At 40.4% G+C, this 23352-nt stretch overlaps 1 protein-coding gene across 4 annotated transcripts in view; it reads right to left on the bottom strand.

The window, feature by feature from the left end:
• Positions 1–22733, bottom strand: part of TENM3 (teneurin transmembrane protein 3) — a 540570-nt gene extending 517837 nt beyond the window's left edge. For all 4 annotated transcript variants that reach the window (XM_025207579.1, XM_025207580.1, XM_014521286.2 and 1 more), the window contains exon 1: positions 22689–22733. The gene's annotated coding sequence lies outside the window, so the exon portion shown is untranslated. The remainder of the gene's footprint in view (positions 1–22688) is intronic.
• Positions 22734–23352: the final 619 nt, after the last annotated feature.

The raw sequence follows: 23352 nt of genomic DNA, 5'->3' as shown, positions 1-23352 counted from the left end.
GAAGAAGCCCTGCATCCCCGCTCCTCCACCTTTTGTATTAATTATTTTTCAAGAGCTTGAGGAAGGTGGAATAGACTCTGGCCCAAATTCTTGAGAGCTTCCCATTAAACTTGCAAAGGAGCTTTAATAAAAGTAGAACTTGCAAACAGACTCATTAACATTTGTGTTAGAAATAATCTGAAATTCACCCAGATATCCATACTGTAGAAGCCTCCTCTAGCTGGGGAGCTAGGAGGCTTCATTTTATCTGAGGAAGTGCCTCTGGAAAAAGTTTTAAATTGTACAATCCTAATAATTTCAATAAGGTGCAGTGTTCTTTAAAGGAAAAAAATCACCACTACTTCAGGGTTTTCTAAAGTTCCCTGATTATTCTCAACACAAGATACTACACTGAAAAGAAAAAAAAACACCAGGGGCAAAGTAAAAACTCATATAATATGAACCCAAGTTGTCCTGATGTTTTCTCTTCATTTGGATAAGTGACAACTGGTGCAATGAATATATATATATATATATTTTACATATGTTAGCTATTTTTACAGTATAACCATCTAAATTTGTGCTGAAATGCCTATATAAAAGGAAGAGTATAAGTTTTCATTTAACCAAAGACATAAATTATTTGATAATAAATAATTTGACATCATTTGATAATACTTAATCTTATTCCATTTGAAATGGAAGACAGATCGTGAAAACTCAACTATTTATGTTTCGTATATATAATTACCTGTCTACACATACACATATCTTCTTTCAAACTTTTTTTTATCCAGAAAAGCTTACATATATGTTGGTTACTCAGCCTCTTTAGAAATACAAAAAGTCCTAAAAAGTGATGTGCCTATATAGATATAGAGGAGAAACAGGAAAAACAGGAAAAGAGGAGAAACAGGAAAAAAATCGGGAAGAGAATAACTATATGCCCTAAAAAACCCCAAGCAGATATAAATTACTGTTGACTCATATTGTAAATTGCCTGTCCACTACCAGCTATCAGAGTAATGCAACAAGAAGAAAAAAATTATTTTCAATCACTGTCATCCATCATCTTAGTAAACAACTAAAATGTATACTCTGCCATCTGCTAGCTATTAGCCAGTGTAATCATAAAATATCAAGTAATATAATCACAAAAAACACTATTATTACCTACTCTTCCAATTTATAAGCAAATATTTCTACCTGTCAAATGATTTAATGCTAGCATGGGGCTTGAACCTTCTGTTCTGCTTACCATCAATCTAGTCGTCAATCTAAGATAAGGCTGTCTCCAAGTTCAGCCCTTCTACATTTGGAAAAGGCTCAGAATGGCAATATTCTGTTTCATCCCAGAAGAGACTGAATGAAGAGAAGGGTCAGTGAATGGTCTGGCTGCCAGGGACCTGAACAGTTCAATACTCAGGAGCTATGAGACAGTCACTGCTCTCATTCATCAAACAGACCTCTTGCATACCAGCAAGACAGAAGACAATTCTGAGCTCCAAGTTCAAATCTGTCCTTTTTAATAAGTCTGTAAGCAAAACTATTTAGAAACAATGGTAGATTATAGGATCAAATTTCAATATTAACATTTATATATAGTATTATAGGATAGTGAATAAATTTTTGATCTTAATATGCAGAGCTATTGTTAGCTTTTTTCCAGTGAGAAATTTTCTTTTCTTTTAAACTTTAATTGGAAGATAATGCATCCCTAACCACAGTTGCACACATTTGATCCCTAGTTGATTCTTTAAGGTTAGCAAACTATAAAACTACAGAAACTTTAAAATACACATTTCTCCATTTAAAATGTGTCAAAATCCATTACAAAACTTGTGGCTGCCAATAAATCAGGGAAGCCTGAATCCAAGCTCCTTTTACAAGTACAGGCAATCCTCGGACTTACGACACAATTGGTTCCTGAAAACCTTGTCTTAAGTCGAAATGTTTAAGTCGGAACCAATTTTCTCATAAGAAACAACGTTATAAATTGAGGATTAGTTCCTAAACCAAGGCCTGATACCCTATTTTCACTAAAAATACCCTGGAATTCTGTACTTGATCAATTATAGATGAGTAATATAGCTACATTAATGTATTTATATTGTAAATAGCAATCATTTTGATTTGGAAGGACTTCTTTGAGTTGAATTTGTTGGACTTTTTGAAAGTCTTGGCTGCAGGTTTTTCTGGAGTCTTGTCTGTTTTCTTAAAGAAAGTATCCAAGGAAGTTTGGACAGATGTTCTCCAGGGAGATGAGTGATGCAGCCAACTTGTTCACTGGCATGGCATGGCATCGAATCAAGCGTTGTAAAGTCAAAACTGACGTCATAAAGTTGAAACAGGGTGTTGATTTATAAATGTTGTAAGTGCGAAATATTGTAACTCAAAATGCTGTAAGTCAAGGACTGCCTGTATCCATGTTAGCAACAATGCAAAAGGTTGTTGTTGACATAAAAACCACTGCTCTAGTGATGCAACAAGAATTTATCCTTATGTTATAGTGATTCCTTTGTGCCCATCTATATTAGACAGAAGGTCAAATGTTGCTAGTACTGCGGCACAAAGCAGCTGGGGCACCTCATGAAGGAAGCTGGTAGCAAGCCCTACATTTTGGTTGCTTGACACCTATCATTACAAACAGCAGTTTAACTGAGGGGTGGGGAAGGTGGGACCAGGGCAATAGCCCTGGATTCCACCTTTAGGAGCAGAGAGGTGCAGAAAATAGGTAGTGCTGCAGCTGATGGCTGATTGTGCTGCCCTGTGTGCCACTACTGCCCAGGGCACGGAGATGCCCTTCTGTGTGACTGATTAAAAAGATCATTATAGCTACTTTGAGATCTGAAACTCTACAGGGAAAAGTGCCTAAGGCTAGAGAACTGCCTTGTCTTTGTTCCCTTTTTTTCCAGATTTGGTTGAATCAAATTGTCATAAATAAGCATTTCCTTTCTCATTTTGGTACTGTCAGTAAAACGCTGATGTACATGAAGACTGCAGTCTGTATTACCACAGTGCCTAAAAGCTCTAGCTGTGGTTCAGGACCTCCTGACCTATGCGTTGTACAAACACAGAACAAAAAAAGAGACAGTTCCTGTGCCCAAAAAGCTTACAGTTTAACAGAAAGAACTGGGGACACGTGCTTCTAGTAACTTTGGGAACTAGCAGAGTTAGATGAAGAAAGAAGAGACCAGAAGCAGGAAGAAACCCGACCAGATAGAAGGTGGGAAAATTATGAAGTGGGGAGGAAAAGAGAAATAGCAGAAAGGGTGAAGCAAATAAGAGAGGAAGAAGAAAAATGAAAAGGAAAATAGGAGGCAACAGCCACAAAAATATACTGAAAATAAAAAAAGTGATAGACTGAAAAAGACAGAAGTGGCAATGTGCAAAAATAAACAAGGCAAACATATCTGCCTTGTCTCTCCACAACTCCCTCTCTTGAAAGGGAAAAGGGCTAGAAAAGTAAAGCTGTGAACATAAGCAATTTTTCAGTTTGCTGACAGTTCTCAAAAGAATGAATGGGTGAACAACCTCCCACACATCCTTTTAAGTCCACGAAAGCAAAACATTTTGAAAATGTTTGATGAATCAACAAATAAAAATAAAGTATTTCATTTATATTTCAAGCATACTTAACCCTTTTTAAAAAATGAGAGTAATGGAAGTTTTAAAATTAAGTCTTTATAGTATCACTGATTGATTGCAAACTCTGCACATCTACTCCATGCTAGAATATATATTCATTTTTGGTATCCCATCCTTCTTTTTCTTTCCTACATCCCACGCCAAATAGTTTAATCCATCCGTTAATGTCTTGTCTTTCAGACTGCAAGATAAAGCTGTAAGGACTGCCATTTGCTTCATCTGTTCAGTGCTTAGAACAACAGGGTTCCATTCTGGCTGAGACACTACGGCAAAATACATGATAAATAATAATGGTGTGACACCAAGCTCTGGGATTACAGCCAAGGTCACTAGAAAAAAATATCATCATAACCAAACAACAGACCTACATGCACACTGTTAGATCAGCAGGTCATCCCATAATCTTTACACTGGAAAAAATGCATTTGGAGAATCACGGGTAAAATATTCTGTTTGTCGTAAGTGACAGACTTGAGGCTGAATATCTCACAAGCCTTCAGGATGTCAAAGCAATGGCCAGATTTGTAAAGGTACTGAGGCATCTAAAGGTGCACATAGATGCACCTAAAGGGAAATTCAAAATCACCTACTCACCTACACTCCATTGATTTCAATGTTTTAATAGCTGGCCTATAATCTTGGTTTTTAGCTAAGAAATGCATAGCACAACTCAAAGGGGGATACTATCTTTATTCTGGGCATGCAATGCAGGCCATTCACTTGAGTCATGCGGAAGTAGGCTGCTTTCATTTAAGCGGGCTTCTAACTGAACCCAGGGGCTTATGTGGAAACAGAAGATTATCAAGACACAGGGCAATCAGTCAATATCAGCCACAGCAAACAGGGATGACTGTGTTGACCACACCCCTTTGCAAGAGACACTCTTTGGTAACAATATTTCTGTGGTCAGATAAACTGGCTTTCAGGAAGCTTTTTGACAGATGAATGGTGACATGCTCTGCTAACCATGCCTTAGGTTTATACTGTTTTTAAAGTGGAAGTCACCAGTCTTCCAACCAGGTATATGGAGTATTTGCTTCCAGTACCAAAAGGTTCAAAGATAGTAAACATTAGTATCTTGACATTATTACGCAGCTTAATGGATTGATGCCAGAATAAGTCACTTGAAGAATGGCAAAGCAGCTGGACTCTATGACATATGCACGGAGCAGATCAAGCACTTTGGTCCCGCAACCAAGTTATGGGTATCATTACACATTTTTAACAATTGCTCATCAGCCCTTAAAATACCTAAACTATGGCAAAAAAACCCATGTAATAGCTCTATTAAAGCCAGGGAAGGATGTCTCTGGCCAGAGAACTTTAGGTCAGTGTCACTTCTGTGCCATCTTTATAAGCTTTACAAATGCTTTATTCTCAACCACCTTTCACCTCATATCGAGCAACTTCTAATACCAGAACAAGCTGGATTTAGACCAGGCAAGTCCTGCACTAGCCAAATACTAAACATTAGGCCTGTGCAAAGTGGCTAGTATTCGCACTGGATTCGGATTCGGCCTATTTGGGGGACGGTGATTGGATTTGGCGGGGCAGCCATGGGGGTAGGGGCTGGGAGAGCAGTCAGGGGTTGGGGGGCCCATGGCTTAACTTAATACCAGAACAAGCTGGATTTAGACCAGGCAAGTCCTGCACTAGCCAAATACTAAACATTAGGCCTGTGCAAAGTGGCTAGTATTCGCACTGGATTCGGATTCGGCCTATTTGGGGGACGGTGATTGGATTTGGCGGGGCAGCCATGGGGGTAGGGGCTGGGAGAGCAGTCAGGGGTTGGGGGGCCCATGGCTTAACTCTCCCACATGGCATGGGGCAGTGGGGGGCAGCAGGGATGGCCTCCCCGCCTGGCAACAGCCAGTGAGTAGGGGCTTTTTTTTTAAACAACCAGGAGCTGGGGCCAGGCGGAGGATGGGGCCTGGCAGGAGTCCCTCCCATAGTCCCCTCCCCCTTCCTCCAGTCCCCCCTCCCCCACCCCTTACTTACCAGCATGGAGTCTGGGTCCAAATCCCTGCTACAGTGATCAGGGACTGCCCAAAATCGCTGAAGCTCTCCTAATCTTTTCCGAATCAATTCAGAGAGCTTCGAATAGATTCAGACCTTTTAATTAGTCCCCTGATTCAATTCAGATTTGGAGATTTGGCCACTGAATCAGGCCAAATCTCCTCCGAATTGAATCAGTGCCCGAAGCTTCGCACAGCCCTACTAAACATCACTCAGCATACAGAAGACGACTTCAAGAATGAGATTTCAACAGGTGCTGTGTCTGTAGACCTACCAGTGGTGTACGACAGAATCAGCTACTGAAACCTGCTTGCCAAAGTCTATAAAATTATGCACAACTGCCACCTAGTGCAGCTCATCCAATCTTTTTTGGAGAACAAACATTTTTATGTAAAACAGTACAAGAAACAGAGCCAGTGGAGATGACAATGAAATGGCTTCCCAAAGGGTAATGTGCTAGCATCAAACCTTTTCAACATATAGGCAAATGACCAACCCAAACAGAATAATGGAGGAACTTCATATATGCTGCTGATCTTTGTATCATGTCACAAGAAAAGGACTTTGCCACTATCGAGAACAGACTAACATGTGCACTGAGTAACCTCTCAGATTACTACAATAAGAACCAGCTTTGCGCCAACCCAACCAAGATGCAGTTCACAGCTTTTCACCTATGCCATAAAGAAATGAAGCAGAAATTAAACATCACCTAGGATGGAATCCCACTGACTAATCACCTGAACCCTGCATACTTGAGGGTTACATTGGACCAAACACTTACCTCCAAAGCACCTGTAGAAAAGATGAAAAGGAAAGTCAGCACCTGTGATAACAAACTTCAAAAGCTGGTCACCTCACCGTGGGGGGCAAACCCAGCTACATTACAAACTACTGCTATTGCCTTGTGTTAGTTCACTGAAGAGTATGCATGTCCACTATAATAACCAGGTCATGCCAAGAAACCAGGCCCAGTTCTAAAAGACAGCTGTCATGAAATAACAAGATGTAAAAAAACAACACTAAAGGATAGCTTGTACTTATTGGCTGGCATTGCACTACCAGATATCAGAAGAAAGGTAGCAAGCCAAAAAGAAAGACCAAGGCAGATGGGAGACCCCAGGCATCCACTCTATGGTCACACAGAAGTAACTAAACAGCTTAACGCCCAAAAGAGTTGTGTAACCAGTCTTGAACCATTGAACACGATGGCTGACAGGGCACGACTGAGGTTATGGAAGAAAAGATTATGCATAATCAGCTCTTATATGGACCTGGAACCCCAGGAGGACCTTTCCAGATGGGCTGATCTAGATTTGCCAACCTGGTGATGCCTGAATCACCTGGGCATGCAAACTGGAAGATCAGAAACAAACATGATGAAATGGGGCTACTCTAATGACACAAATATATGAGAGTGCAGTGAAGTGCAGACTACACAGCACCTGTCTGTTTGGCGACTCCTTGGGGAGATCTATATGAAGCAAGACCTTGTTGCAGCAATGGAAAGAGCCATCACTTGTGCACTATTCTGGAAAAACATCTAGTTTATCATAAGGACACACACAGAAGTTGTAGCATTATGTTAAGTAAGGTATTATAGGTAATTTTTATACAGAATGTATTATTGTAAAATTGTTTTTAAATGTTTCTGCCTGAGGCCTGTACAATTCAACTCATGGTAAACAGGGCTGCAGCATTCACAACAATGCAGATGCTGTGTTGTAAAAAATGTTTTTCTTACACTCAATTGAAATGACCCATATAACTCAGTTATGAGCAATGTGGTCTTCCCAAATTCAGGAGGATAAAACCCACATCAAAACATGCACTCCTGCAGCTCTCTAGAATAATATAGGTGCCAAAGCCACAGGCACAAGAATGGTATACAGATGGAATATGTATGAGACTCACAGAGAATATACCAACTTCATCTCTCTCTCATATTATGTTTTTACTGTCACTCGGAAGGGCAGCACATTCAGCTTTTAAAGCCATTTGCTGTGAGGTGTCAACTAAACTAACTTCTCATTCTTGTCCTGCATTAAGGCCCTTGAAAATATCATTTACAACTCGGCTGCCTCAATGACAGCTCCAGCTCCTTGCACTTCATTTACACTACAGCACACTCCATTTCTTCAAAGGATACTGATGTGTGCTGCTCTGCAGAAAAGTTCCAGTCTTATAATCATGAAAAACGATAAAGCCTTGTGGATATCTTCCTTATCTTCAACAGCTATTTCATTTTTGTAGCCCCTTAGTTAGCTAGAGGCTTATATAACAGAAAAAAATGCATTTATTTCTGTTCCAAGAATGGACATAAGTCAGTGCAAACATTAAAATGCTGGTACCTACTAGCAGTACTCTTCTACAACTTTCCTGGGCTTGGTATGCTCTGGGGAATATTGCCATTTTCAGAATGTGCAACCTTATGCAAACCTCATATCATTTTGTCTGTATTTTTGAAAGAATCAGCTGAAAATAATGTGATGCTGTACAGAGCTAGCTGCAAAGAGAGAAAAATGAATGCACAATGGAAATCACAAATCTGTTTCAGAGTGAAGAAAGAGAAATATCAGCTTTTTAAAAAGAAATAAATGTGTGTCCGCATAATATAATATAGAAAGGTTTGAACATTCTAAGTCTTAGAACGCTATATAGTGATTCTAGAAACATCAAAGAATAAAACATAAGTAATATGCAAGTGCTGATGTAAAAACAAAGAAAAATCAGTGGCCTGAGCTTCTGAGGGGAATAATGTTTCACATTCTTGGGCAAATCAGTTGAAAAGCTCTAAATCTAGGATCTGACCTCATGTTTAAAATTAACACTGCTCTCTATCTAGCAGTAACAAGAGAGGTCCAAAGCTGAATTTGGATCACAACCCTGAAAGCGATATGTTACAGACTACTTGCTGAACAGAGCTGCAGCTCATTAACCCATCATGCTCTGGAGAATCCATATTAATGAGAACTATGGTAACTGCCAAATACAGATTGGAGATTTGAATAATACATTTCTCAAACAACAAATATCTATCTGACAAGTTGGAGAGCCATCCGAAAAAAAGGCTATTCAGATGTGAGAATTCAACCAAATATTTTTGAGTATATAAACGTCAAAGCCAAAGTGTTTTGAGGAGATGCATCTGTTTTGGCTGCACTTTCACTAGAAGCGATTTTTGGGGCTGGAGTTTTTGGGGCCACTTCTGACAGAAAAGGAGGGATATGGGTAATCTAGGTTCTATTTCTTCTCTGCTGGGATGATAACCTGATCTGAATAAAGCAAAGCCGGGACTTGGACCTGATGATCCTATATCTCAGGCAGCAGGACAAGACAGATTCTCACACTCTCGAACTGTCCAGACAGCTGGGAAGGGGCTAGGGGTTGAAGAAGTCAGATTTCACTCTGAGAATTGACATTTTGACACAGTTCCTTTGAATGATTAAGAAACAAAAACAGAAGTTGGCTTTAAGCTGGAACCAAAACAAGTTCAAAAATTTTGAAAGTTGAAGATTGCTGAGAAATGGAATGACTGTCCTCTGGATAGCGCTACTGTTTTCACAAAGTGGGCTTAGAAGTTGGGTGCAAAGGTTTTTCATGATTCTTGGAAGCAGACCAACTGCTGGCTTTAGACTCAATAGTGCGAATTACACATTCATCATTTTCTGGAGAAGACTGGTAAAAAAATAAATAAAAAAAGACGTTGTCACACACTTATACCCTACTGGGATGCAGAAGTAGGGAACACTGAAAGTAAGCATGCATGCATGCAAACAGTTATAACAGTCTCCATGTGCTAACTGCTGAAGTGTGTGTAGTAGAAGAAAATGGTAGATTTAGCAATGGGAAAAGCAGCATACAGATCATAATCTATTTGTATCACATACTCATACTTGTGTACACATACAGGTAAACGTGAGAGACTCCCTCACTGGGGAAGAGAGTAGAATCCTAATCTCTTCTTCCTTGTCCTGTGCATTCCATAAGAGCCCATGGCTTTCCTTCCCCTTCTCATTATCCTGGACATAATAACACCGAAGATACTCCTTCCAGTAGATGCAAAAGAGCTAATAATCGTGGTTTAATTTGCAATAGGGTAAATAAAATTTTCTTACTAAAACCAACGACAAGGGACCAGAGCAGGGAGACAAAACCCAAGATGATGAAAGAGATGCAACCCAAGCCTGTTTGCTTTTCCTTCCCAAACCCCCAGAGCTAATTTCTGCTAGCATCGATCATATACCACCATTAGATGACTAGTCTATCTAACCGTATGAGTCAGAATATACCCTCTGCAGTTCCTCTCTTTCCAAAAATGGGCACTGAGGAACTGCTGTTACCCATAGATTTCCCATGGAACTGCTAAATCTACCTAGCCCTGAGCCATGAGATAATAAGGCACCCAGAATCATGTAACAGGAAACGGAAAACTGTCCCTTCTTCCTTCACCATATACAGTAGAATTGCCTAGGAGCAGGTAATGGACAAGATTCCTTCCTGAAGAGACACCTGATAATCTGCAGTATACTGCTACTAGGGACCTCACAGAGATTCTCTACCAGTCTTGCTCAAAATACTCCTTGGCCTCAGTTGATAACCCAGCAGAAGGAAACAGAAATACGTTTTTCAGCTCTGACATGGCCCAAATTGCTAATGCCCCCTGAAGCCCTGTGCTGGGATAAAAAATAATTAAAGAAGCCTGATGTCCCATTAGGAATATATACCATCAGGAAATGACCACCTGTTACCTTAAAAAAAGGGAGTGAGCAGAAAACTCAATTCAGGGAGAAGGAAGGAGACTTAAGTCCGGATCACCCCAAAACCACTAATTGAAAGCTTATGCCCTGAAACTCAGCAACCAATTTGAAAGCTATGCAAAGACACCCCAAAAAACCTGCACAATGACAGTTTATGAAGTGTGAGGCCATAGTGCACAGTGGAAGATGACAGAAGGCAAGAGGGACACACTTCTGGAAGAAAATGAGGTATCTAAGCCACAAATCACAGGACATTTGATTTTCAACTAAAATTTTTTAGTTCTTTCTTTGCCCAATGGAAACAAAAATATAACATTCTTAAACTTCTTTTGTCATAATTGTCCATGTGATTTTTTGTTTCCTGACAAGCTCTCTCACATGTCTATCCTGACATCTACAGTCTGGGTAGGGAGGAGTCGTTTTCTTCTACCATCACACACCTCTTACCATCATCCCCCGGGAGCCATCCTTGTTGTTAGTCTAGTGGACAAAAGAGGGATAAGAATTTGGTTTCCATTGCCTCTTAGACCCTCTAATCTTCTACCTGTCTGTCTTGAATTTGCCTCCAGGCTATCTAGGCCTTTTGATGAGCTATCAGACCCTCCACTGGATGAATTCCAAGCTAACTCCACCAGCCAAACTAGCTGGCTTCCAGTCTAAATAATGTCTGCTTCTCTTATCTACATAAGTAACAGTTTTTCATCCTGATTGGGCAGTGTCTGACCAAGTTAATTCACCCATAACTGGTACAGGAAGAGGATTATAGATACTAACTTCCCCAGCTTCTCCCTCTCAAAGCATGTTTATTTCAAACTGTTTTCCTCAGGTTTGAGAGACTATGCTTTTAGGTCTTTTTCTCCTCTTAAATACTTGACGGGTATTTTCAACCTTAAGATTTGGCATAGATATTTTTTTAACATCATTTAGGAATTGTGAGACACAAATCCCTGTTGAATAAACTTCTATTTCAATAATCAACAGAAACTCATCCAAAGGTATACTAGAGGCAGGAAGAATCAAATGCAATGTCAGCAATAGATCTTTACCAAGACACATAAGTTCCTAGAAAGAGCAATCAAAGCCCTGTACATATAATACCAATACAGCCCACCCTTCCATGGGCCCATCTATATTACTTAATAAAATCCATTACAGGTTTATTCAAGAAAAAAGTCATAGGTACAACTGAACTAGTGAAGGAATCATGTGTCCACTTCTATCCCAGAGCAAATGTGAGTGGTTACTCCATGATCTAGTGAGGACTTGCTGTAATAGTGCCTACTGAAGCAGTTCCTCTAGGTGAATGGACCAACTGACAGTGCCAGACACCACTATAACTTACATTGGTCATACACACCTATTCAAGTCTCCCACTTCTTGCCTGCATTATGCTTCTGATAGTTTTCACCTTCAAGGTTTCCTGTGGAATTTCCTAATGTGTGTACTTAGTTAATCTCATATAGAAGAACAGAATTTTATTCAAAACCTTTAATAATTATAAACTTCACATTTTAGAATATGTTCTCAGGAGTTTTTAAAAATTATATACCTATTTTCATAAGGATTTCAAACAATCTTTACTGAAATGTAATCATACCTTTCTAAGGATGCCAGACATTCAGCAGCTCCTACTTTAATGTATATCTAGAATTAACACATGAGATCCTTATATTGTTTTATAACACTATCCTCCTTAGAATACTCAGAATAATCAAATTGAATAATCAAATTTGAAAAAGTTCATATTACTTACAATGTACATTTACATAGTTTCTGACTTTTGTATTCCAGCCTTCTCTCTCACAACAAAGGTTCATAAAGAAATTCTCCTTTACACTCAAGTAATTGTGAAATTTCAGAGACACCAAATAAATCTGAATTTGATAGTTTAGTGTTATAAAGAGAGATCCAAATCATTTTTATAAAATCCCTAAAGTGGCAAATGGTATTTTATCCAAAGTTTTATCATTTCTCTAAAAGTCAGCAGTGAACTGTAGGTTACATGATACTCTAAAATACTGTGCATCTATAATAGGAGTAAAGCTCACTCCTTTATTCAATTACCTTCTTACATTCTTAGGAGCTCTTTAAAAGCTTAACAGAATATCTACTTATAATAGGACTGCCAATTACACAGAAAATCTGGTTTTGTGGAAGTAGGAAACAGTCATGCAACAAAACATGAAACATGCTTGCACAAATCACTGTTTTAGTCCTTTTTGGCATACATGTAGCCATGGGTGGATCCAGGATTTTGTGAAGGAGGGTGCGGAGCAGCAAACAGAACTACATGAGTAGCTGCACCTGTGTTCCCAGCTTCACATCCCTCCCAAAGCAGGCATACCATACCGCAGGAGCAGCAGCAGGGACTTTTATTTAAAAGTCCCCAAAACAGGTAAGAATCCCATTCCCCACCAATCCCATCCCGTTTACACACATTAAACCACACCTGGGCCATCTCCAGAGGCTATTTTCTAATACAGTGGAGACCCAGGATGCAGAAAGGGCATGCTGTAGATATATTTTGATAGAAGGTATCTCTAACGTCACAATAATGATGCAGGAGTAGGTACCAATAATGAGTTTTGCAGTCAGTTTAGTCTAAACTTAGTTTACCTCTTTTTGATCATAAAGATCCACCCCAATCCCTTGCCTTTCTTTACCATGCAATTCCTTGTGTGAAACAACATATTAAATTGCCTACTTTAATATTATACAATTATGATAGTAAATTTGAAAAAACCCCATGTAAAACAGTAAGGCTTAGTCAATAAGTGGCTGAATGTGAAGTGCCACCAACAGGGTTGAATTCAGTGAGAAACTTTATAAAAATGATAAATTATACGCCCCAGTGCAGAATCAAAGGAATTTTCTCTCCTGATACACTTATTTCTTTTCTTCCTCCGTTTAAAAAAAAATTGAAAAAGGAAAACACTTTCAAAGCACCTTAGTATTTTTATTTATTGCTATTTTGGGGCCAGTTCAACAAGCTGTTCCAAATTTCCTGTGAAATGCTAATACCCTTAGTGCCCATATTTAAGAAAGGGAAGGAGGATCCATGGAACTACAGGCTAGTCAGCCTCAGTCCCTAGAAAAATCATGGAAGAGATCCTCAAGGAATCCATTTCTAAGCACGTAGAGAAGAAGGTGATTAGAAACAGTCAGCATGGATTCATCAGGGGCAAATCATGCCTGACCAACCTAACTGCTTTCTATGATGAAATGACTGGCTCTGTGGATGTGGGGAGACCAGTGGATGTGGTGTACCTTGATTTTAGCCAGGCTTTTGATATGGTTTCCTACAACATTCTTGCAGGCAAGCTAAGGAAATGTGGGCTGGATGAATTGACTGTAAGGTGGATAGAAAACTGGCTGGAGCATTGAGCTCAGAAAGTAGTAATTAATAGCTCAATGTCTAGTTGGTAGCTGGTATCAAGTGGAGTACCTCAGGAGTCCGTCCTGGGGCCAGTTTTGTTCAATGTCTTCAAAAACCTGGAAGATGGCATAGAGTGCACTCTCAGCAAGTTAGCATACGACATGCAGCTGTGGGGAGTAGTAGATATGCCGGAGGGTAGGGCTAGGATTGAGATTGACCTAGACAAATTGGAGGATTGGGCCAAAAGGACTCTCATGAGATTCAAGAAGGACAAGGAGAAAATCCTGCACTTGGGACAGAACAATCCCATGCACTGGTACAGGCTGGGGGCTGATTGGCTGGGCAGAAGCTCGGCAAAACAGGACCTGGGGGTTACAGTGGACAAGAACAAAATATGAGCCAGCAGTGTGCCCTCATTGCCAAAAAGGCTAATGCCATACTGGGCTGCATTGGTAGGAGTGTTGCCAGTAAGTCCAGGGAAGTGATTATTCCCCTTTATTTAGCACTGGTGAGGCCACATCTGGAGTACTGTGTTCAATTTTGGGCCTCCCACTACACAAAGGATGTGGACTAATTGGAGAGAGTCCAGTGGAGGGCAACAAAAATGGTGAGGGGGCTGAGGGACATGACTTATGAGGACAGGCTGAGGAAACTGGGCTTATCTAGTCTTGGAAAGAGGAGACTAAGACGAAACCTAATAGCAGTCTTCAGCTACCTGAAGGGAGGTTCGAAAGAGGATGGAGCTAGGCTATTCTCAGTGGTAGCAGATGACAGAACAAGGAGCAATGGTCTCAAGTTGCAGGAAGAGAAGTTTAGGTTAAATATTAGGAAGATTTTTTTCACTAGGAGGGTAGAAAAAGACTGGAACAGGTTACCCAGAGACGTGGTGGAAGTTCCATCCTTGGAGGTTTTTAAGAACTGGCTAGACAAAGCTTTGGCTGGGATGATCTAGTTGGGGATGGTCCTGCCTTAACCAGAGGGTTGGATTCGATGACCTTCTTAAGTCCCTCCCAACCCTAACTTTCTGTGGTTCTATGATTTTATTTGGATGAAAGAAGAAAGAGCTTGACACCTTAAAAAAACAACCTGGGCCCTTACTAAGCAATAATGTTTAGATTTGTTGTTTAGTGCTGAACAGATCTGATGCTGTTCCACTCATTCTGGATGACTTCAGTCTGTCAATTCCAATGTAGCTGTGAACCTCTAAGTATATTCTGATATATCGTACCCCCTGACTAGAAATCCATTCCTTACATGGCAGACAACCTGCTTTGTAATAGCAGGCTGACATCCCCTAAAACAGTCAAAGCCTCAGCAATGAGTCTGCCTAGTAACTAAGTACAACTTACTAAAACTATAGCAGCACTGAAAGCTTCTTGTCAATTGGCTTTAAAATTAAAATCAAATCCCTTACATGCAAGGTATTCTAAAAGTGAAGCTTGTATCACAAGTTAAATAGGACGAGGCTTCGACAATACTTTGGTGGAAAACCTCCAAGGAAGATCTAAGGTGCTGCAAAAAGCTGCGGTGGGGATTTGATTGCATTCTTTCCCCCTGTATCAGATGTGAAACTTTGAGATATGCTGTACTGTTAAAAAGCATCATTTCACGATGATGCTATTGGCATTAAAAATCCTGTTGCACGTTTTGCAGCTATAGAGAAGTTACCTGGCTCAATTCCATTTAAGTAGCTATATTCTACCTATCAAAATGTACCTTACCATTTTAATTGGATTTAATATTCATCACTTTCATTCATTTAAATGCAGATCATTTTCAGCACTAACACACATTATGGAGAAGAACTTTTTGCTTAACAACAATTGTATTGCCACCAGCCTGGCTGCCACTGAAAATCTTTATATGGCCTGGGCAGAAAAAAGGCCACTGTTTAAAAACTAAACAACCACATTTTTCTGACTTCCCTACTTCTTGCATCACCTTAGATATAGAACCAGAAATAAAAACCTTAGGTCTCATATTTAGCCAAAGCCAGCTGCTGACTATATAAGGAATATGAATTTCTCAAAAAGAAGTTGCATTATTTATCACCTCATTTGGTCAAAAATTAGATTCTTCTCACACGTTTATGGCATTCAGAAGTTGATAAGGGTACAGGTAGGTATTTTGAACACTGTAAATGAATATTAGATAGAAAAATAAGAGACAAGATATAAACGTAAGACTCCTGAAAATATCCATTGCAAGGTTATAGTTACTAGGAAGCAAGGCAGAATAATCACTCTTATCAAGCACCTTAATCGATTTAGTTGCAAGTCAAAAGCTGCCAGCAAAACTGATAGAGAAGCTTACTGAAAGTATTTAGGATGCTAGAGAAAACTAGCTTTGGAAGCTCATGTTTTTAAGGAGTTAATATGCAGAGGGGAAGAATGCCAGAGAAGAAAAAAAGTAAAATAACTTAGCTGGCTTTTGGATAATATTAAAATTTTACAATTATGTATGACATTTTTTGTTGTTGTTTGCCCATGTTGTGGTTTTTTCATCTGGAGTCTTACAGCCAAATAGATTTCATTTCTTATGAAATGTTTTATCAAATTTAAATGAACTTCCTATTTAAGTTCTGAGATAATCAAAGCAGGTTAAGACAAATGAGAAATAACATGTGCTGGTTTGCTACAGTAGTGTTCAGTATTTTAGTGATTATTGGTTCACATGTACCTCAAGTTTGATTGCAAGGAGCATGCATAAACTAATCAAGTACACGATTAAGCCCTAAGTGCTGTATCTGAAAATACACGGGTTTAAAAGAAATGTTAACAATTCTGCTTCCAATAAATAAAAAAAGCCTGCTAACAACAATGAAACATAAAATAAGGCTCTTAAATTGAAACTATAAAAACCTTAAAGTTAATGTGTAAAAATACCATGTACCAACTGAACAGAATGTTACAGTTATTTTATACATGTATTTTTAATAGCAGGCGTTCAGCGATTATGCATTAAAGAATAACAAAGCTAAAGTCTCCCTTGGAGGTAATCATTTTCATTGTTGCCAGGTCAGTGATTCAGATTTCAGAAGGCAACCTCCAACTAAAGAACAGTGAGTCTTTATAGGTCATGCAGGCCTATATGGAGCTCCTCAGTAGCCAAACATAAAAGTCCTGAAATAACAAGCAAACACACAGGTTTCTCTTAATTTGCCCTGCTGGATTCCTGTAATAAGTGCTTAACAACTCCATCCCCAGAGCAACTCTGTAGTCATCAGCAAGACCATTTACCACATGATTTAGCAAACAAATTTCCAAGATTTTCACTTACATACAGTACACGTAATAAAAATTAATGCAATGACAGAGAGGTAAAATCTAGCTTGTGTCTTCAGTTATCCCAACAACAGATTCAGCGTGGTTCTACTGCATAAGTCAGTGGTGCTCAACCTTTTTCCCTGCTGGGCTGGATGGGCAGCATTCAGTCAGTCTGCAGCCTGAATCCAGCCGCTGGTCCTGATCCATCGACTGGGGTGGGTGATGTGGGGCCCCGTCTGGCTCTACGAAAAGGGGCAAAAGGCAACCCAGCTCCAGTACAGTCATGTGGGGAGAGGGGGTTTGGCCCAGCTCCATAGGGTGGGGGAAGCATGACCTGGCCTCAACCCACTGTGTGGGGAAAACAGGCATGGCCCGACCCCACAAAAGGAGGGGAGGGGACATGACCCAACCACTTGGCGGTAAGGAGATGTGGCCTAGCCCTGCAGGGGAAGGGCCATGGCCTGGCCTCAACCAGACTGCATAGAGCAAAGAGGGCACAGCCCAACCCCAATCTGGCCATGTCTGAGAAGGGGGTATAGCCCAGCTCCACCCTGTTGCATAGGGCTTAGGGATTATTAACCCCCATTGCTCCCCTGCTGCCAAATTTCCTGACTTGTTGGGATCCCCACAGGCTGGATGCCATGGCTCCACAGGCCAGATGTGATCTGTGGGCCAGAGGTTGAACACCCCAGCATAAGGGAAGTAGAGAGGATTCTTGGGGGCATTCAGGAGTCATGGCTCCATGAGGTCAGTCTTCTTATATACCAGTAAACAGGAGGCAGGTGGGGTGGAGGTAGCCCACATGAGAAAAAAAAGTAGAAAGATTTGCTAGGACATGGATCCTACTGTCTCCTCCTGAAGAAGTGCTGTGTTGGTTTAAAAGGAAAGAACAAACCAGAGTGTATATAGTTTCAAATAAAGTAGTAGTTGTTGTATAGTAGTTTATTATAGTGCTTTTAAATCCACAAACAGGTATGCTTATTTTATGTAGTCATATCTGACGAAATAGCTCATATATCATTCCTTTTATCCTGTTTAATTGTCTAACCAGAACCTACATTAAATTTTATGGTGAAACAGATAGAGTCAACTAGTTGCTATTAGCATTCAATTAAAATCCTTAAAAATTGAGCACTGCCAATCAAATCCTATCAAGTGCAAGTATTTGACTAATTTGTATGTGCTGAAAGTGAAGTGCTAGCTGAGAGCTTTCACACAGATTCCCAGAAGATCAGAGTGAGCTGCTATTTTTCTTGTCCTATCCTTCTACCTCCTATCTGCCTGGCAGGCAAAAATAATTCTTCTTTTCCATGTAACTCTTGCCAAGAAGGATTAAGTTATTAATTCTTTTTCTCATTATTATTAGGCCTAAACTGAAACCAGTATCTCTGTGTAGAAGAGCTGCAGCCCAATGGACAAGACAGGGTACAGATAGATATAACATTTAAACCATTCCAAGAATGTCACTGATTGGGAACCAGTTCACAATTGTTCCAAGTCATAGGTGTTCACACATCCACTGCTAAGGGTCCTAAGTAGAATGGTCAGGCATCTCAAGGCTATGTAACAGCCACGAAGAAGTGGCAGTGAGTATCCAGTCAAACAGCAATTTTTTGCTCCCCCTTCTCACTAACACTGAGTTCTATAAAGATCCATTTATACACTTTACAAAATCCATGTGATTAGACCCTGCTTGGGTGTGCCTAGGTGTGTATGTATACGTAGGATACGGGGCTGGGAGTGCTCTCTGGACCCTTTGTTTTGGGCTCCAGGGAGCTGGATGCTCTGAAGCTGCCAGAGCTTGAGTGTGTTTTCAAGAGCACTTCCAAGCCACTCATCAATTTACTTCAGTTCCTGGAAACTGATCAGGGTCCAGTGTATCCCAGGCTGATTTGGGGGTGGAGGAGTGCCCAGGAAGGTCAGGGAGGAACTGCCTGGACCTTCTGTGTGCCTAGGAGCTAGGCGCTCAGGGGCAGCTCAGCTGCTTTGAAAGAACTGGTAAATTCCTTCCACTGGTGGCAGTGAAGTCATTGGGCAGGTCCTCAGAGTCCCCATGGATACAGAAGTGTGGATCCTGGAAGCAGCCCTAAATGGCTACCTCCCACCCCAAACAAACCTGGGATGCATCAAACCCTGGGCAGTTGCCACGAACAGAAGGAAATTGACCAACTCTTTAAAAGTGGTGGAGAGGCCGCCAGAGCCCCCAGCCAGGGACACAGTCAAGTGCATACAACAGAGGTTGGGGCAGTAGAATTCTGGCCGTGTGCCAGAGCAACGAGAGCAGCTAGGGGTAGGGGTGTGAGAGCAAGGAAAAGGTAACAGGCAAATGCGCTAAGTACTTCTTGCCATTGAGTTCTAGGGCAAAGTCCAATTGCCACTCCCAATCTCAGACAGAAGGGGCTACTAGTGGGACGATCATCCAAGTTATCATCTGCTTGTAGTAGGAAAAACAAGCACACAATAGTGCAGATATCTGAGAGAAATGGCCCATCAGCCAGAGGAATGCCAGATTTCATAGGAAGATGAATTTTCCGGGGGATTCTGAGCTTCATGAGGAATTGGACAATGCTAAAACAGGGCTTGCAGATATTTTAGGGGTTATCTGTGAGGTAGCCAGGGTGTCTTTGTATTAAGGTGAAAATATACTCTGTATTCTTTTTTAATTATACCAGCAAGAAACCAAGTTGCCAGCAGCCGAGGATGGCAGGATAAGCAGGAAGGTGATCTCTGAAAATATTGGCGGTCTCTTTGAAAGGCTAGGTGCTAGTCAGATAAGAGGCTAAGTACCTTTACTAGTTTTTTTGTTCCATCTTCAAACTTGGGGTCAGTTTTTCTTGTACAATTCCTTTCTCCTATACAATATTTTGTTGTTGTTCTGTCTCCTTACTGATAGCCAGAGGTAAAGAGTGATCTCTGGGCAAGTGATATTCCAGACTAAGCCACCCATTAGAAATGCTTACCTATAAATTTATTTCACAACCCAAGCTAAAGTCACCTGGAGATGGCGGAGAATCCCCTGCTGCAGCTGTGAAGTCCAGTGTAAGGCAATGAAGCTGAGGCTTGCAGGGATGAGGATTTACCCTAGGGAAAACCTTTGTCTGTTCCTTGGGACAGGCAGCAAGACGATGGGCATAAACCTGGGGCTCCAGAGGTGCCCCATAGATAGGTTTGTGAAAGCACCCACAAACAAACAGGGAAGTAGTAGTATCTAGATTTTTCCTAGCTGGGTGGTTTGCAACCCATTTAATTTGTAGTGGGTAGTCATTCAGATGATTATTAAAGCTTTTACTTCAGAGATCTACTTCTCTAACCAGCTGGAGCTCATCAGTGATCCTACGAAGCTGACTGGAGGAGCAGTGGCCTTTGAAATAAAAGCTGCAGCAAACAGCTGGACTGCCTCAGTGATCCTATGTGGCTATACATACACACCACACGTTTCCCTTACTTTATATTGTACGTGCGTTCCTGGAAAATGGCGCATAACTCAAATTTGCATAAAGGGAACCCACTTTACAATGTAACGAATAGGGATACTTTCCAAGACCTCAACTGTACTGACCCCCGGACCTATTTCTAACACTTTTACATGACAATATTGGTACTCACTGACAGCAGACCGTACACAAAAAGCACAGGGCGCTATCATAATTGAGACAGCAACTATAGAAAACACGTGTCACAGACAACAAGGGAGGAGCACAGATCCCCACAGGAGACTATATTTTTGTGCACGTCACTCCCACAATGCACATCACAAAGCAGTTGACTGTGAGCTTCCACCACACTGATCACATAAGAGTGAATTTACCTCGCATATAACAAATTTTTGGTATAAAAAGGGTCATTGCATGAATGAATTTGCACATATAGAACCTGCATAAAGTGAGGGAAACCTGTACACACAGACACACACACATCATATTCTAATTCATAAATTATCATTTTTGCAGTGAAGTTAGGTACCTCCATGGTCTACTGTGTTGTCTCCATTTTACAGATGGGCAAATACTACACTGGGTGGGTTACAGGATTCACCCAAGTATGGAGATGATAGAGCTGGTAATTAAACCCCTGAACTTTAGTCCCAGTCCACTGCCAATTTATACCAATTTGAAATCTATTGTATTAAGAATAGATATGAATTAAACAAAACACACATTTTAGTGACTCTCTTTCTCTCCTCAAGTCCAAGCAGAACTCAAGAGAATTTAGCAGCCATGACATGGTCTCACAGATCAGTGCAGTATGCATTTTGAAAAGCTTCCTGTTAAGGCTGTGGACAATTCTTTTTTCAGCTTTCCTACACCTGTTTGTTTAGGTCACCTCATGTAATGTGGTGTGCTAAACGACTCAGACTTTCCTGTTTGCTGGTTACACACACAAAGGACCAACATTGAAATACAATGCCCTCTGAGAAAGGTACAACAGAAATTTCATCAGACAGTAGAAATAAATCTTGTTCCACTTCTGATTTTTGGTTCTCATACCTAACATCTGTGTTTGTTTTTTCCCTTTGATGTGTCTACACCTGCACTGGAATTATAGAAAGAGAGCATCTGCTGGTTCAGAAATGTCCCTGAAAATTTTAATAAAAATTAATCAATGTGCATGTTAATTTTTTCATGTTTTCAAGCAATTAACACCTAGCTAAATACCTATTAGTTGCATATTGTGCCTAAATGGGTCTAAAGCTACTTAAATGTCAACTACCTCTTACATTTAGATTACAGACAGACCGCAGGGTTCATTAATTATGGAGTCCAAAGTATCAACTCTGCTTCTGCTCATTTAGTGTAAATCTTTCGCCAATATGCACTACACACCATCCTTGCAAAGTTGTCATGAAAATTTACTCTAGGGCACAACATCTACTCATATATCCTTTGCCATAATGATTGATAATAAAAACCAATAATATTTTATTCACCCATCAAAAAAAAACCCCTGCCCCTAGGCAATTGCCTCAACAGATATCTGCATGGCTGTTGTGCAATATAATTCCCTCACTGTAATCTGAAAGGCACAGGCATGTTTGTTCAAACAGAAGGCACACTGTGAAATAATAAGGCCAGTGATTCTCAACCAGGGTGCTGCAGCACCCTGGGGTGCCTTGAGATCCTTTGAAGGGTGCCACAGGGTGCCATGCAATCTTAGCATGGTTTGGTGTGCAAACATGATTCACAAGGTAAACCCAGAGATTTCAAATAGGAATCCACGGTGTTAAAAAGATTCTGATGTGGTGTGATCTTTCTGAGTTATTTGAAACAAAAGCATTGGTCTAGTACTTCTTTGGTGAAAAATTAATTAAAGTGAAACTAAGAGTTGGCATTTTTTAGTAGTGCCTTGAGTCTAAAACGGTTGAGAACTATTACATTAAGGTATACAGTTCCAGTAGTAATGCAAATACCACCATACTTATAGGTTTCAGCCTAAAGAAAGCTTTCTACCACAGTGTGCCCATTCAGAGTCTCCTGTTTTCTGGATGCCATGGGCAATCAGAAGACAACAGACGAAATCAGGAAATACAGATTAAAAAAAAACAAAAAGTAAAATAAAATTCCTACCCAGTGCCACAGAAATTCTTCCTACCCCATCACAAATTAATCACCAATCACATAACAACCTATATGCTCTTACACTTACCTCTCTCTGTGGAAACGTTCACCTGGGTGAGAATGTTATTCAGTCTGTATCAAAACACAAACCATCAGTAATAGATATTATTCAATTCTACCATAAATGTACTTGAAATGTGACTTAACTAGCCATTTCTCCCTCATCCAAAGAAAACATAAGGAACCTACTGAACCAATCTGGATCTGGCTTTAGGCAACAGTCCTCTGGTGAAAATGAATTAACATTGGTCTTGAGGCAGCTTATCTCAGGCAAACATCAGAAATTTTTTTCTAGCCAAACTTAATTTTCAGAACAGAGTGTAAAATACTGGATAATAGCTAGACCTGAAGGTAAAAATGAGATTCATAACTATGGTCGGGTCTCTCTTAAATAAGGTCAACAACAGATAGATACCCTTGAAACTACACTTCTACTTGAGCTTCCAGGAACAAACCCTGCCACAACTGTGGTGGGGAGTGGAGGGCAGAGGAAACACACATGCAACACCAGCATTGAAGCAGCCCATCTCTGCCTAGTAAACCATCAATTATACTTTCCTACTGAAAACTAGCATGACTTGCTCAAAAAGGTTCAGGAAGTGTTATATACAGGAAAGTTCCTATGTCAAGGTCTTTTTGAGAGACTCCTATTCCGACCGCCCTCTTCCTTTTAAGCCAAAGGGAGTCCAGTT

Source organism: Alligator sinensis, unplaced genomic scaffold, assembly GCF_000455745.1.
Source record: "Alligator sinensis unplaced genomic scaffold, ASM45574v1 scaffold354_1, whole genome shotgun sequence".
NCBI lineage: Eukaryota > Metazoa > Chordata > Crocodylia > Alligatoridae > Alligator > Alligator sinensis.
This window is presented reverse-complemented; position numbering and strand designations above follow the sequence as displayed.